At 38.1% G+C, this 14,807-nt stretch overlaps 1 protein-coding gene across 2 annotated transcripts in view; it reads right to left on the bottom strand.

Annotated features, from left to right (window-relative positions):
* LOC134746298 (uncharacterized) overlaps window positions 1-14,406 on the bottom strand; it is a 103,107-nt gene extending 88,701 nt beyond the window's left edge. For both annotated transcript variants that reach the window (XM_063680672.1, XM_063680673.1), the window contains exon 1: window positions 14,112-14,406. The gene's annotated coding sequence lies outside the window, so the exon portion shown is untranslated. The remainder of the gene's footprint in view (window positions 1-14,111) is intronic.
* Window positions 14,407-14,807: the final 401 nt, after the last annotated feature.

Genomic DNA, 14,807 nt, shown 5'->3' with positions numbered 1-14,807 from the left:
TTTACATTCCTTACGTGTCCTTTAACTGTTAATAAAGTACTAAAATTTGTATTAAATATCAAGTACCAATGTGTAGCTATTTAACCTACTTCAAAAAAGGAGAAGTATTTGTGTTTTATCAAATATTCATGTTCGTATTTTCTGCTTATTTTCCCCGCTCTTATGAATTTGTACCGCAAAAGCTAGGTTTATCGATCGATAACATCTATAAGAGTAAGCTGCTTCGGTATTCGGTGTAGTCTACAGTCAATATGTGTACGCTCTTACGCCTTAGACAATAAAGTCGTGTTCACATATTTTTAGCCATTTATCTGGACCGATATTTTTGCATTCGACTGTACAAGTTTCAATTTCTCTTACATTCTTACAGCAACGTAACTTTTCTGATAGTGATTGCATGCCATTGAGAAGTAGGCAGCAGCGTTCACGACGGCAGTGTATCGCGTACTGCCGCGCGCCGCGTCGCCCGCTCGCTGCGCGCACGCCGAGATAGCCGGTTGGGGGAGGTCTTGCGCTATCGTTGTAGGCGGGCACGCAGCGGGCGACGCGGCGCTCGGCAGTACGCGATACACGGCCGTCGTGAACGCTGCTCGCACTATTAGTGGTTGAGAAAGGAGACCTAGGCTCTCCGAAACATGTCGCGCGTGTGACTAAAACTAATGAGCCTAAACCGTAAAATTATTTAATGTTAATAGTATGTCTCACAACAGTTTAAATTCGACAAGTCTTACAGTCTATTATACATATATTTTAGACAAGACCGGTGTCGCTGGCATAACGGCGGTCCAGAACGGGGTTAGGCGGCCGCGCCTACATTATTAAGTACGTCTTTGCACGCTGCGCTGTCTTGGATGACGTGGATTAGCCCTACGATTTTCAGATTCCGTAATTTAACTTATTGGATCGTGTCAGAAAAAGTACCTAGCTACTAGTTATATGTAAAACTTCGACTCGCTCTAAATTCTTTATATTACAATTTCTAGCAACGAAAACTATAAAATATAATCTTCATCATCATCATTATTATCATGTCAGCCGATAGACGTCCACTGCTGGACATAGGCCTCCCCCAAGGCTCGCCACTCCGACCGATCTTGTGCCGCTCGCATCCACCGAATTCCCACGATTTACATGATTATATTTCCACAATTAGAATTGTGGAAATAATCTTATCACTTTGGATTTCCATATTGTATAATCTATGTCTTATCTTTAACTTAATTAACATTATTTGGGGGAAAATTTTTTTATATGTTATTTGAATTGTATTTCAAATGTAGTTTTATAATGAGAGCGTAACTCAGATTGTATGGTGGCGGTGACTCTTAAAGTTGGTAATTAATTCACACTTAGTTTGTGTCCTTTCAGCAATTTTATTCTTAGAAAATATTAAATTTTTTATTCATCATAATAAATCATATTAAAAGAAGAGGCGTCATTCCGACACGTCCTGAGAAAATGAAATATTCTCCAACTAAGTCCTAGCTCTTCCTGCGTAATTCTATCATTTTTAGGGTTCCGTACCTCAAAAGGAAAAAACGGAACCCTTATAGGATCACTCGTGCGTCTGTCTGTCCGTCTGTCACAGCCTATTTTCTCCGAAACTACTAGACCAATTAAGTTGAAATTTAGTACACATATGTAAGTTTGTGACCCAAAGACGGACATGTAACGTAAACAGATGAATTTTAAACATGGGAGCCACTTTTGAGGGGTAAATGAGAAAAATAAATAACAAAGTTTTTCAAACTATATCATGTGGTGTGTGTGTGTGCGATATCAAATGAAAGAGCTTCTTATGAGAATCTCAAATATATATTTTTTATAATTTTTGGGATAAATAGTTTAGAAGTTATTTAATAAAATAGGCAAAAAATTACCATTCCCCCCTTTATCTCCGAAACTACTGGGTCAAAAATTAAAAAAAAATACACAAAATAGATCTTTACCTATAGATAACAGAAAAATCTATTAGAAATATGCAGTCAAGCGTTAGTCGGACTTAATTACTTAGTTTTTGATCCGACCCCTACGGGTTTTTTAAAGACATTTCACTCACGTTTCACATAAAAAGTACATTGTTTAAACTGTGTAATGTACGGAACCCTTGGAACGCGAGTCCGACTCGCACTTGGCCGGTTTTTAAGCTTCTTTTATGCAGTAATAAAAGTGCTTAAGGCGGAAATTCTTCTAGAAAAGACATCTTATAATAAAACTGGACGGTGACGACCTGAAAGGCTGTGCACAGATATAAAAGTTATTAGTTTGCGCGTAAAACTTAAATAACGGTGTTTTATGGGACATTCATTATTCATGATTTCGGATTAAATTTATCATCTTCCTGCGTTATCCCGGCATTTTGCCACGGTTCATGGGAGCCTAGGGTCCGCTTAACAACTAATCCCCAAAATTGTTGTAGGCACTAGTTTTTACGACAGCAACTGCCATCTGACCTTCCAAACCAGAGAGGAAACTAGGCCTTATTAGGATTAGTCCGGTTTCCTCGCGATGTTTTCCTTCACCGAAAAGAGACTGGTAAATATCAAATGATATTTCGTACATAAGTTCCGAAAAACTTAAACGAGCGATTAAATTAATACTAATCATTTAACCCTTATGAGGAATTTGAACGACCGCTTCTCCATACAAACATATTTCCCATTTTCCTCTATGGATATTGACATTATGGAAACAAAATTTCATGTGTACACCATAGCTACCTAACGAAAGGGTCGGTAATAGGATCCCTTAAACTATTATACTACAAAAAATTAATTTACAAAAGTCAAACGAAGGCGAAATTGTTTTAGTTAATAATAATAATTATAAATCAACCTCTATACCTCCAACTGCTGAGCAGGCCTCCTCTCATGCGCGAGAGGGCTTTGGCTATAGTCCCCACGCCAGCCGAATGCGGATTGGGGCCTTAGTTAACATATATATCAAATTGTAAATAGTCTTATTTAACCACAAACATCATAATCACGCAATAGTGCATTTTACAACTAGTGTGAAAAGAATGTCTTTTTACAAGACTCGGTACGAGTGGTAAAAAGACATTTCACACGTGTTGTAAACGACGTTTTTTAATACAATTGCGAAAAAATAATAAATTAATATATCATTAGTAGAATCATACCACCAAACCAAACCAAAACCAAAAGTACCTATATACAGCCCGCGATACTTGAGCTGCCGCAGCCCGCGATACCTTCATACTCGTGCGCGCCCCGGCCGCGGCCGCCGCGGGCCCGGCGCGGGTTGGTCAACGACACCGAGGAGTAACGAGTGAGGCCCGCGTACCTGCTCAAGCTAAATTCAATTTTAACTGCGTTTCGAAAGTATAGTTTGGAACTAAAAAGTAAAAAGCACTAGTTCGAGAAATTGAGCTTCTCACACGCTACGCAGCCACAAAAGTACCACTTTTTGAGCAACTGTATTAAAAAAGTAGAATAAAAACTGAATACATTTTACATGCTAGTTAACTATAATAGTTATTGTATAAACAGTGTGAAGTGTACATAAGTAACTCCGTTTACCTAGTGTAGTGACAGGTACCTAAAATTTTCAGTACAGCAAATAACTCAGTTTCAAAAATGCCCACACTTTTAAGATATTTCCATATTATAGCTATAAAGCAGGCAGAGTAAAGGCTTCGAGACCGTTAGGTAAAGGTTAATAGGAAGTGAGGCTGTACATCATCGGTAACGGGCCATTCCGATGAACAGACGCCAGCAACACCAGGGAGCTGCGGCGGTGTGTGAGGTGATAGGTGAATTATACGATAAAAGTAAATATTCCACACACCTTGGCCAAGGTATAAAACAAACGAATTAGAGCAAAAGCAAGTTTTGTATGAAAAACTTAAATTCGCCGTATTCATTTACTATGGTATCTGAAGCTACATAAACTAATTACAGACATAGATATACCTTATCCTATTGTAAGTACAAAGTTTCAGAGTAATCTAACAAGTCGCTTTAAAATGAGAGCGTAACTTTTGTATAGAGAACCGAGTTTTCTGGGCACTCTTAAAACGTGAAATAAAGGAAAATTAACCCTATTTTCTAAATAATTTTGTTTAAATTTCAATGGCTTACACTAAGTATGGTGGGCAGGACGAGGGTTAATCCTTTACCCATGTTATTTATTTACCATTACCCATGTAAAGCAAGGGTATTTACCTTATCCCTCAAAACCATGCATTTATTCCGGATTAAAGTAACCTCATGTGTTTTCCTTGTTACTATTTAACTCTTGTTGTGACACTACGTACACTGAGAATAATCATAGTTATAATATTTTATTTATTGACTATAATTAGATATCCTTCAGTATATTTAGTCACCAATTTCATACAATGCAGGAAATCTCTGATCAGAATAAAGTACTACTAAAATTAATCAATCAATCAATTAATTAATGAATAATAATTTATTTCCAACAAATAAGTCCATAATGTGTTAGTAACATACATAATAATACTTAAATCTAGGGTTAGTACAAACATAATATTAAAACATAATTTCACATAATGGGGCATGTAGCTGCACCCAGTGCTTCAGCCACGGCGAGTCCCACCGGTCGGCCAACGTGCAGAGGATGGTATTCGAGCTAGCGCCATCGCCTCAACAGCGAGGTACACCGCTTCCTGATGATCGCGTGGAAACCATCGATCCGTCCCTACGTGAACATACCCGATGCGCTACAGTGTCGCGGCAGCCCGAATACCACCCTGTACGCGTTGTTGTACTGTACCCGCAGAGCGCTGTATGCCCGCTGCGTATAACTGATCCATAGGCAACACGTGTAAAAGGACTGGCAATATGCTTTAAAAAGCGTAGCCTTCACCTCTTCAGTACATCGTGCAAACCTATGAGCCAGCATATTGCAGCGCACCGCCAGCGCTCTGCGTTCCCTCTCGATATCCATATTGTCACACATGTCTTCAGTGACCCAGTGGCCCAAATACTTAAAATGCTTAACTTGTGCCAAAGGAGTTCCGCAAAGAGTCACAGGGGCACGCTGTAGGTCTTATTACCCGCTTTAAACAGCATAAACTCGCTTTTGTTTGCATTGTATTTGAGCCCATGGGCCTCTGCATACGACTCACATTTGCGCAATAAACTAATTAAACCACTCACTGAGGGGCTCAGTAGCACCATGTCATCCGCGTAGCTGATGTTATTAACGCGCACTCCGTCTATGGAACATCCCACACTGGCACTGCTGAGCTCCTCCAGCAGTCGATTCATATATAGGTTGAAGAGGCGGCGTGAACTTAACCCCCCTTGCCTCACCCCGCACTCCAACCTATATGTCATCGAATACGCTCCAGCCCACTTCACACAATTTTCTTGGTTACCGTACCAGTATTTAAGCAACGAGGTAACTTCATATTGCAAATCCGTATCAGATTGTAACTTATGCCACAGCACGTCGTAAGATACGAGGTCGAATGCTTTTGACAGGTCCAAATAACAGGCATATACAGGCGTTTTTCTTGCCGTATAGTACTGGACAGTCTGCTTCAGACATAGGATGGCAGATTCGGTGGATAGGCCAGGTCTGAAGCCGAACTGAGCGTCGTGCAGGCGGATATGCTTAGCCAGCTGTTTGTCTAGCAAACTGTCCAGCACCTTAGCAATAACATTGAACAACGAATCTAATAATCTAAACCGGAAACCATAAAACTAAATAATATCACACAACCCACACAATGTTTTTCCAATATTCTCACACAAAACAAAATTTAGCGGGAAACTGAACTAAGTAATCCTACCAACAATAAGATATCTGTAAAAAAGTTCAGTGCCCGAACCCGATTCTGATTCAACAAGTTGTTACGGTTTTGAACTATGTAGTTAAAATTTTGATACGACCCTTAAATGCATGATTTTTTTCTTTTTGCCCTAAACGAATATATGTGTTGCGTAATTGTTTGCTAATTATGGAAAAATGGTAAAAATATATAACCTCGATTTTCACTGCGAAATCAGTGTTCGAAGTTGCATAGGCTTTAAATCATATTTATGTAAATATATAACTTTCAATAAGGGATATATGAAAAATGTTAGTACCATCAGAAAGGTATTTGTGATATATCTATGATAAAGTTTTTAAATATAAAATAATTACAAACTCCGAAAAAAAAACGTTCGAAATCGCATACTAAAAAATCACCAAATTATGGATTTTTCCATGTTTTCCGATATTTCATCTTAAAACGAATGTAATTTTTATAAATTAAAATACTGCGTAAATTTAAGTATAGGTAGGATTGTAATATTATATAGGAACAAATTATCTATTTTTTTTCTAATTATGTATAAATTTACATGTTTTTGTTGTGTAGGCTGCGTCCTACACTATGCATTTAAGGGTTAACTATGGTCTTAGTGACTGGCGTCAGTGTTGGCCGAACGTTAATTGCAATTAACCATTAACCAGTACAAATTGAACCGTAAACCGTAACAGACGGTTACAGTTTACGATTCTATTCGTACTGGTTAATGGTTAATTGTTAATGTTTCGGCCAACACTCGCACGTGCATCACTCGCACGATTTTCACTTCACTTCGCATGTACATTGCAGCGTCAGCGATGTTCAAAATCTTATCAAAACAATATCAAATCCGTAACAAGTTTTAAAATCTAAATCGGGATCCTGATCATGTGTGCTCAGCTTTAAGGGTGTAGGAAATGCGGTAGGAAATAGGGGTTACCGTAGCAGTAATGTCGTTGTTGTGTGATGGGGATGATTTGTCGCCTTCACAAGCAATATCCTGTGGGAGGGAACAGTGGATGGTTGATCTCGTTTACACTGTTGTGTTTTAATAAGATAAGTTGCGATGAGTGTAGTTGGCTGGACTGTACGTTAAGCTAGAAAGTAGAAGGAAATTAAAGATGGTGCGCCAAATGAAACTTGGGACGGAAGATGTGGCTATATTGGCTATCGGGTTTTTACGTTATATCAGAATACTTTGAAAATATACTTTTGTTTACTTGAATATTATTAGACATGAAATAAAACTATGAAAACGGTATATAATAATACATCCCGACGTGTCGAACCCTATACAGCGTTCGTGGTCAACGGTTCTATCGAGCCATTTAACCTTTTAGGGCTTTGTTTGGTGTAAGTCTTTGTAAAAATAGTCTAGTATCTGTGTGAATATTCATGGCATTTGATTTTAAAATCGTGGTCCTTCTTACGCGAGTTGCGTTGTGTTATATTTTCTGTAAACAATCAAGAAATTTCGATTCCTTCGGACATTCATCCTTACAGACTGCGCCAGTACTTATTTATTTGTTGCTATCACCTTAATAAAAGTTCTTAAACAATAACATATCTCCGTCTCCGGCCATTTTGGGTCACATAACATGACACAATATAACAATGTAATGAAACATGAGGTTATGACTTTGAGGTATGACACGAAAGCTGAAGTTTAGTCAACTTTGTTTATTTCCAATATCTGGGAGACCGAGCTTTGCTCGGAAGACATATAAAAACTCAAAAACGCGCGTTTTCCCGTAGATAAGACCTAGTTAGATTTTTCGCTCCCGAACTATATAGCAAATTTCATCGAAATTGTTAGAGCCGTTTCCGAAATCCCCGAAATATGCAAATATATATACAAGAATTGTTCGTTTAAAGGTATAAGATTAGCTTTGTGCCCTACATATTTATCTACCTGAATGAGTTTATATCCCTTTACGTATCTAGATATTCCCTTTCGACGTTCATGGCCGCAATACCTGTTCGTCCCTAATAAATCTAATAATCCCGGTAAATCCAGGGTAAATGTATCGTGCCCTTGTAACGTGCGTTAACTTTTCTTCTGTCTACTTCTTTGGGTGCACCCACATGTTTTTATTGTTGAGAAACGCAATAACAACCAGGGAACCAATCAAATTGTTTTTTATGAAATATTTTGATTTGTGTTTTTTAAGTAGTCACACTACTATAATAATATAATAAATGCGAAAGTCTGTCTGTCTGTCTGTCTGTCTGTCTGTCTGTCTGTATGTGTGTTACCTCTTCACGCTTAAACCGCTGAACCGATTTAGTTGAAATTTGGTATACAGATAGTTTGAGTCCCGGGGAAGGACATAGGATACTTTTTATCCCAGAACTCACCCCTCAAGGGGGTGAAAAGGGGGGGGGGAAATTTGTATGGGGAATCAATAACCGCTGAACCGATTTAGATGAAACTTGGTATGGGGATAGTTTGAGCTGTGGGAAATGATATAGAATAACTTTTATCCCCGAAATCATCCCTTAAGGGTGTAAAAAATGGGGTGTAAATGTATAGTGTGGACCAATTTGGGGGTGAAAAAGGATGGATTAATTCCACGCAGAGAAAGTCGCAGGCAAAAGCTAGTAATATTATGAATGCGAAAGTCTGTCTGTCTGTCTGTCTGTGTGCTCCCTCTTCACGCTTAAACCGCTGAATCGATTTCGATGAAATTTGGCATAGAGATAGGTTGAGTCCCTGAGAAGGACATAGGATAGTTTTTATCCCGAAAATCATCCCTTAAGAAAGTAAAAAGCGGGTTGGAATTGAGATAATTAATGAAGTGTCTGCTAATTTGTGTGCATAATATGCTCAAATTGAATAATTGCTATAAGATTTTCTCCAGGCGCTATTCTTACTCTAGCTGGGGTTACTAAGTCCACGCAGACGAAGTCGCGGGCAAAAGCTAGTATAAATTATAAACTAAAATAGACACCGGCGTCCGGGCCGGGTGGTCTAGTGTTCAGGCCATTAGCCGCATAAGCTGAAGCCGCAGGTTCGATTCCCGCCTCGGCCACCGGTGGACTTGGTCACTTTTTTTTAGTGTATGATATCTTATTTCAGTTTATATATACGCAATAGTTGAGCTTATATCATGTATACTTTTTTGACTTCACCAGCCCAAGGCGAAAGTCCAGCTCAGCACAGAATAAGTAATAGTACTACCGTACAGAAAGGACACTTCCTACAAACCCGAAGTTTGACATCGATTCAGGGTACCATGCTGTCCCTTTCTAATTACACTATCCCTTTCGGCTATTTAGGGTTGTCAAAATTCAAGTCATTATCTTATCTGTGTCCGTGCACGAAAAGGGACGTCAAGTTGTGCCAATCCTCATAATTGCTCGAACGGAGCCGACTTTCCCCGAAAGGAGGAGTGTCCACCACTGGCTGGAGCCCGATTGAAATTTAACAACTTGTAACGCGTAACCGCGGTTTCGAACTGGTTTTGATACGACTGATGATCGCCTTGGTGATTGGCGCGCATCTCATGCACGACTTATGCACTAATGAGTGTGAGCGATCGTCAAGATCGTTTCAAAATAAGATCAAAATCGCAACAAGTTCATAAATCTAGCTCCTGATATTAGTTCTACTATGCCTAATAAGTATACTCGTATAAATCCTTTCTACTAGTAGAGTACAATCACATATATATAAACCAAATACCAATATACAGTGTGGAAAAAAATTATGGGCCCTGGAGGGAAAGTACCTTAAAACATTAAGTTAGCTCATTTTACTTAAAGGAAACATTCTTTTAGTTTTAAAAAGAAACAAAACTGCATTCAAAGATTTTTTTTAGTTCGCTTGTATCGCCCGGGAATCGAACCGACTAAAAATGCAAAAAAATAAAACCGTATTTTATTCTATTAGTCGATACAGTTAATGTTAATGATAATATTTCTCCAAGAAACATATTTAGGTCTTAAGGAGCCCATTGACTATCAGTCCGCCTGACGATATCGGCCTGTCAGTTGTTCGGAACTGTCAAATTTTTGTTCTAACTGACAGGCCGATATCGTCTGGCGGACTGATAGTCAGTGGGCATCTTTACAAATATTCTTCAACAAAATATTCATCAAATCGAATATTTTGTTGAAGAATATTTTCAGACAAGTTAAATTTAACCTCGTGAGTCTAAATGTACATTAAAATGTACATTGCAATCTGATTTGAACCTTTTGATGAAACAAATAGAGTAGCATTTCTTTTGTTTCACTGCGTTGTAAAACAAACGAAATTCGTTCCAATTTACTTATAGCATAAGTTTCAAATTAAAAATTGAAAAACTTAAGTTGGGTCTTACGAGGTTAAAGTAAAAGTTTCTTTAAGTAAAATGAGCTAACTTAAGGTTTGAAGGTACTTTCCCTTAAGGACCCAATAATTATTTCCATCCTGTATAAACCTATGTTAGTAGGGTCGTGTTACAATCGTATAAACATATCAAACAAAACATGAATGAAATAAGGGATCCCAAAAACCAAACGCATACAACAAAGTATAGCAGTGCCAATATCAACAGCTACGTGCCGCATCAATGGACCTTTTTATCTACAAAAGGATTCGTAAAACGGATACTAACCGATATAACAAATTCGGCTGCTGAAGCTCTTATTGCTTTTAATATAAAGTTTAAATTTGAATAATCTGCGAGTAGATAGCGCTTGTATCGGAAAGTTATCCAGGAAAATAGTTAAAGTAGTAAAATACGCGCTGCCTTTCAACTGAGACGTTATATCGGAATATAATAGGTACTTGTCTCGTAAAAAGACTAACGGCGCGATTAGGGAAATGAATTAGATTTACTAGATATGAAATAGTAAAGATATGTGACGCCGTGGGACGGTACCTTATGGCGGTTGTAGATTACGCTATTATTAACGCCGCTCTAATTAATATTGGATGGCGCTTACGTCGCATACGTAAGCGTCGACGTAAGCGCCAGCCGCCATAAGGTGATGGACCCGGGTATGTCCTTAAACTACGTCCATAAGAGAGGTATGGGCACTGTGAATGACATCTCGCTTTGTGTGGTAGGGCACAGGACAGCGGATGTCATTCCAGATCTAGAGCAGAGCCCAACTGGGGAGGTACCTCCACCTTACAGAAAACCGCAGCCAAATAACACTAGACCCTACTAATAGTGTTGTGTTCCTGCCGGTGAGTTAGGTTGCCAGAGCTCGAGGGAGAGGAGTGTTAGGGTCGGCAACGCGCATGTAACTCCTCTGGAGTTGCAGGCGTACATAGGCTACGGAGACTGCTTAACATCAGGCGGGCCGTATGCTTGTTTGCCACCGACGTAGTATATAAAAAAAATGTAATTTTTGCTGCGAAATGTCACATATCTTTACTATTTCATATCTAGTGAATCTCTAATTCATTTCTCGAATTGCGCCGTAGTTGTACCGGATTGTACCGGAAGTTTCAGTCGATAATAGTTAAAGAAGAAATCCATGCCGATTGCTACGAGAACTAAATATATCTTACATATAATATTATCCACAGAATAGTACCCACAGGAATAATGGGAATTACAAATATATCTGCAACCTTTTGAAATCAAATGCAAATATTTCAATAACAGAGCGAGTTGACTTTGACTGATTACAAAATAACATGGAAGGGATTCAACGGTTCGGCATTTTGGGCCTACTCATGTGTCCTCCCACGGCTCCCACACACACAGTATCCCAACACACACACAGTATCTCAGTCATTTACGGAACGCCAGTATGACAAACTCGAATAATTAAAAATATCTGTTTTTAGTGTAATTCTTCTAAGACTAGTATTATTTATACAGGGTATCCTTAGCCATTGGACACAGCCGAAATGTACATATGCATTAGGTTATTTAGCGATTACGAAGGAATTAACAAATTACGGTTTTTTTACTTTGGAGCAACCTGTACGTGTTCATAGCTCCTGAGGTAATAAATAGTATGAAACCTTCTTTGACCTTATTTATTATCTCCTTTATTTATGTCATTATGTATGTCAAGATTCTGACTTTTGACAAATGTCATAATTGTCGCACATTTTCGAACAAATTGTCAACAACAGTGCCAATGATTAATGCAGTATGTTTCTTTTTGTTGACGATCATTAGAATTAATTTTCGTTAGAATTTTTTTTTTTCTAATTTAAAAAAATATTAACTATAGAGCATTCCTGAGAAGTTACCCTACGTGGGATTTCAGGGTTTGTCCAATGGCTAAGGTCACCCTGTATAAGAACTAGATGTTTTTTAAAAACCAGTAGAATCACTTCATTTGTTTTCCTCGCTCAGCGTGTAGTGATTCTGTTGGTTCTTAACAAACATATCCCTCGCTACGCATCCTCGCTTATCTCTGGTGGAAATGCAGCCTAATTCAAAGCCCACTTGCATCATGCACTAATAAAGGTTGTCTGGAAGAGATCGCTTTTAGCGATAAGACCGCCTGTTGTTTACCTCTGCTTGTGTTTCTGATTTCTCTTTGTATTGTTTTCAATAAAGAGTAGGTATTTGTATTGTATCATATACCCGGGGTTAACCGGTTAAACCTGGAGTTACCATGGTTACCAGTACAATTTGACACAGAGTTAACGGTTTACCCGCTTAACCCGGGGTTAGTGAGATGGTGCAAGTGGCCCTAAGTATATGTTTTATAAAGTGCGCTGAGCAAAACTAAAATTGTGTTCTATTCTAAACATCCACATGTAAGTGTTCACATACATACATACATCCAAAATCGTAAACTATTTCTTTATTCTGTCATTCTCAAGAACACAGCTGTAATCCAATTTAGCTTGCAACTGTTTGCTTTGCGAGAACAATAGAATAACCGCCGCTTGGCAGTAAGGACCGAAACATACGGGTAGCATCCCAGCTGCAAATAATCTCTTTTTTAGGGTTCCGTACCCAAACGGTAAAAACGGGACCCTATTACTAAGACTCCGCTGTCCGTCTGTCTGTCTTTCCGTCTGTCTGTCCGTCTGTCTGTCTCTCACCAGGCTGTATCTCATGAACCATGATTGCTAGACAGTTGAAATTTTCACAGATGATGTATTTATGTTGCCGCTATAACAACAAGTACTAAAAAGTACGGAACCCTCTGTGGGCGGGCACTTGTCTGGTTTTTTTATACCACGTCGGTGGCAAACAAGCATATGGCCCGCCTGATGGTAAGCAGTCACCGTAGCCTATCTATTATTATAGTTATAGATTTTCCGGCTTCTTACAGGAGACCGGTTACCGGTTACGTTGAATCTCAGTAATTTTAAGTACGTATCTACCTGGCTATAGGCAGATTTGGGGTTACTTTGATATTTTTAAAACGGCCATAAAATTAACATTATTCATTATTTACTGAAACCGTCCGTGTAACTAGTTAGATTACGATATATTGATGTTCACCTACTGTAAAAAATATCCCATAAAAATATATTATGGTTTGAACTGAACTGAAATGTCAGTCGTCCCTGAATTTGAAACCCACCCCGCTTTACGGTACTAACTTTAGAGAATGCTCTTCTATAGGTCGTATACGAAGAAATAAAATAAATAAAAACCGGCCAAGTGCGAGTCGGACTCGCGCACGAAGGGTTCCGTACCATTACGGAAAAAAACAGCAAAAAAATCACGTTAGTTGTATGGGAGCCCCATTTAAATATTTATTTTATTCTGTTTTTAGTATTTGTTGTTATAGCGGCAACAGAAATACATCATCTGTGAAAATTTCAACTGTCCAGCTATCACGGTTCATGAGATACAGCCTGGTGACAGACAGACAGACGGACAGCGGAGTCTTAGTAATAGGGTCCCGTTTTTACCCTTTGGGTACGGAACCCTAAAAAGTAACCTTTGTACTTCGGTCAAGTTATTGCCTAAGTGATACCTTAATTATATCTCTAGTATTTATTATCAATACAAGTCTTTTATGAAACTTATTTTTCTGTATCGTTTTGTGTAAAATGTCTACTTTGTATATGAAAAAAAGTATTTTCATTATTATATTGTCAATATTTGACTATTTTTTTAAATATAATTAAAGGATAATACGATCATTGTTTACTTTGACTCGTAGTTTCAAAAAAAAAACAACGTATAAAGCTAAAGTTGACGTTTTTCGTAGGAGTCTGTTACATAAAAAATAAATGTATATAAATTAAGTACTTATATAAGGAAAATTTCTCATCATAAGTGGATTATTATTGTGACAATGATATATGAAAACTTCTAGCACTCATACGGCATACAAAAAACATAGGTACCCCAAAAGTTGCGAATTAATTAGTTACCTAATTTCTATAAAATTAAAATCTTACCTCAATTAATAACACTCAAACTCAAATCACAGATAACAAATAACTCCAAATGCAAACGTTTATCACAAAAAACGTCTCACAAGTCACTCAAATTTCAAACACGCACTGGCCACTCACAATGTTCCTTTTTCAAAAAGTTTTATTTTTAAATTAGGGCGCTTATACACTTGATGGAAAATCATCGTAGTTTTTAGGTTATCCGTATCACGATAATGTCGGAGGCGATGCCCGGGGTCTCACTGGATTCAGAGGCTGAGTCGGGTCCGCGCGTCGCTCGAAGCTGCGTAGAGTGATCCCCTCTTGCGTAACTATTGCAAATTGCCTAGGAGCTCTAGAAGGTCTAGAGTACTTTGGAGATACTTTGGAGTATAGAGAAGCATTTTATAAATAAAGAATGCTTTTATTCTGGTCATTTTTAGCTTAATTTTGTATACTAAATTATATTATCCACATTTTTTATTTAGAAATAGAGTCCAATTTTTTATAATTAAAACATGTTATACTAAATAGTAAAATTGCAAGAATTTTGACGTTTAAATTATTACGTTTAATCAAGTTTCGCAACTTTAACAGAATACAGACCGAAATTTAAAATCCTGTTATATTTTTCAGCATATGAAGCTTCGAGTGCCCGCATCTTTCGGGAAAAACGTCTCTGCGCAGGCGTGAATCGGAAAAGTCGAGAGAGACAGACAT

Source organism: Cydia strobilella, chromosome 12 (genome assembly GCF_947568885.1).
Source record: "Cydia strobilella chromosome 12, ilCydStro3.1, whole genome shotgun sequence".
NCBI lineage: Eukaryota > Metazoa > Arthropoda > Insecta > Lepidoptera > Tortricidae > Cydia > Cydia strobilella.
The sequence above is the reverse complement of the archived record's forward strand: the minus strand, read 5'-3'. Positions and strand labels throughout refer to the sequence as shown.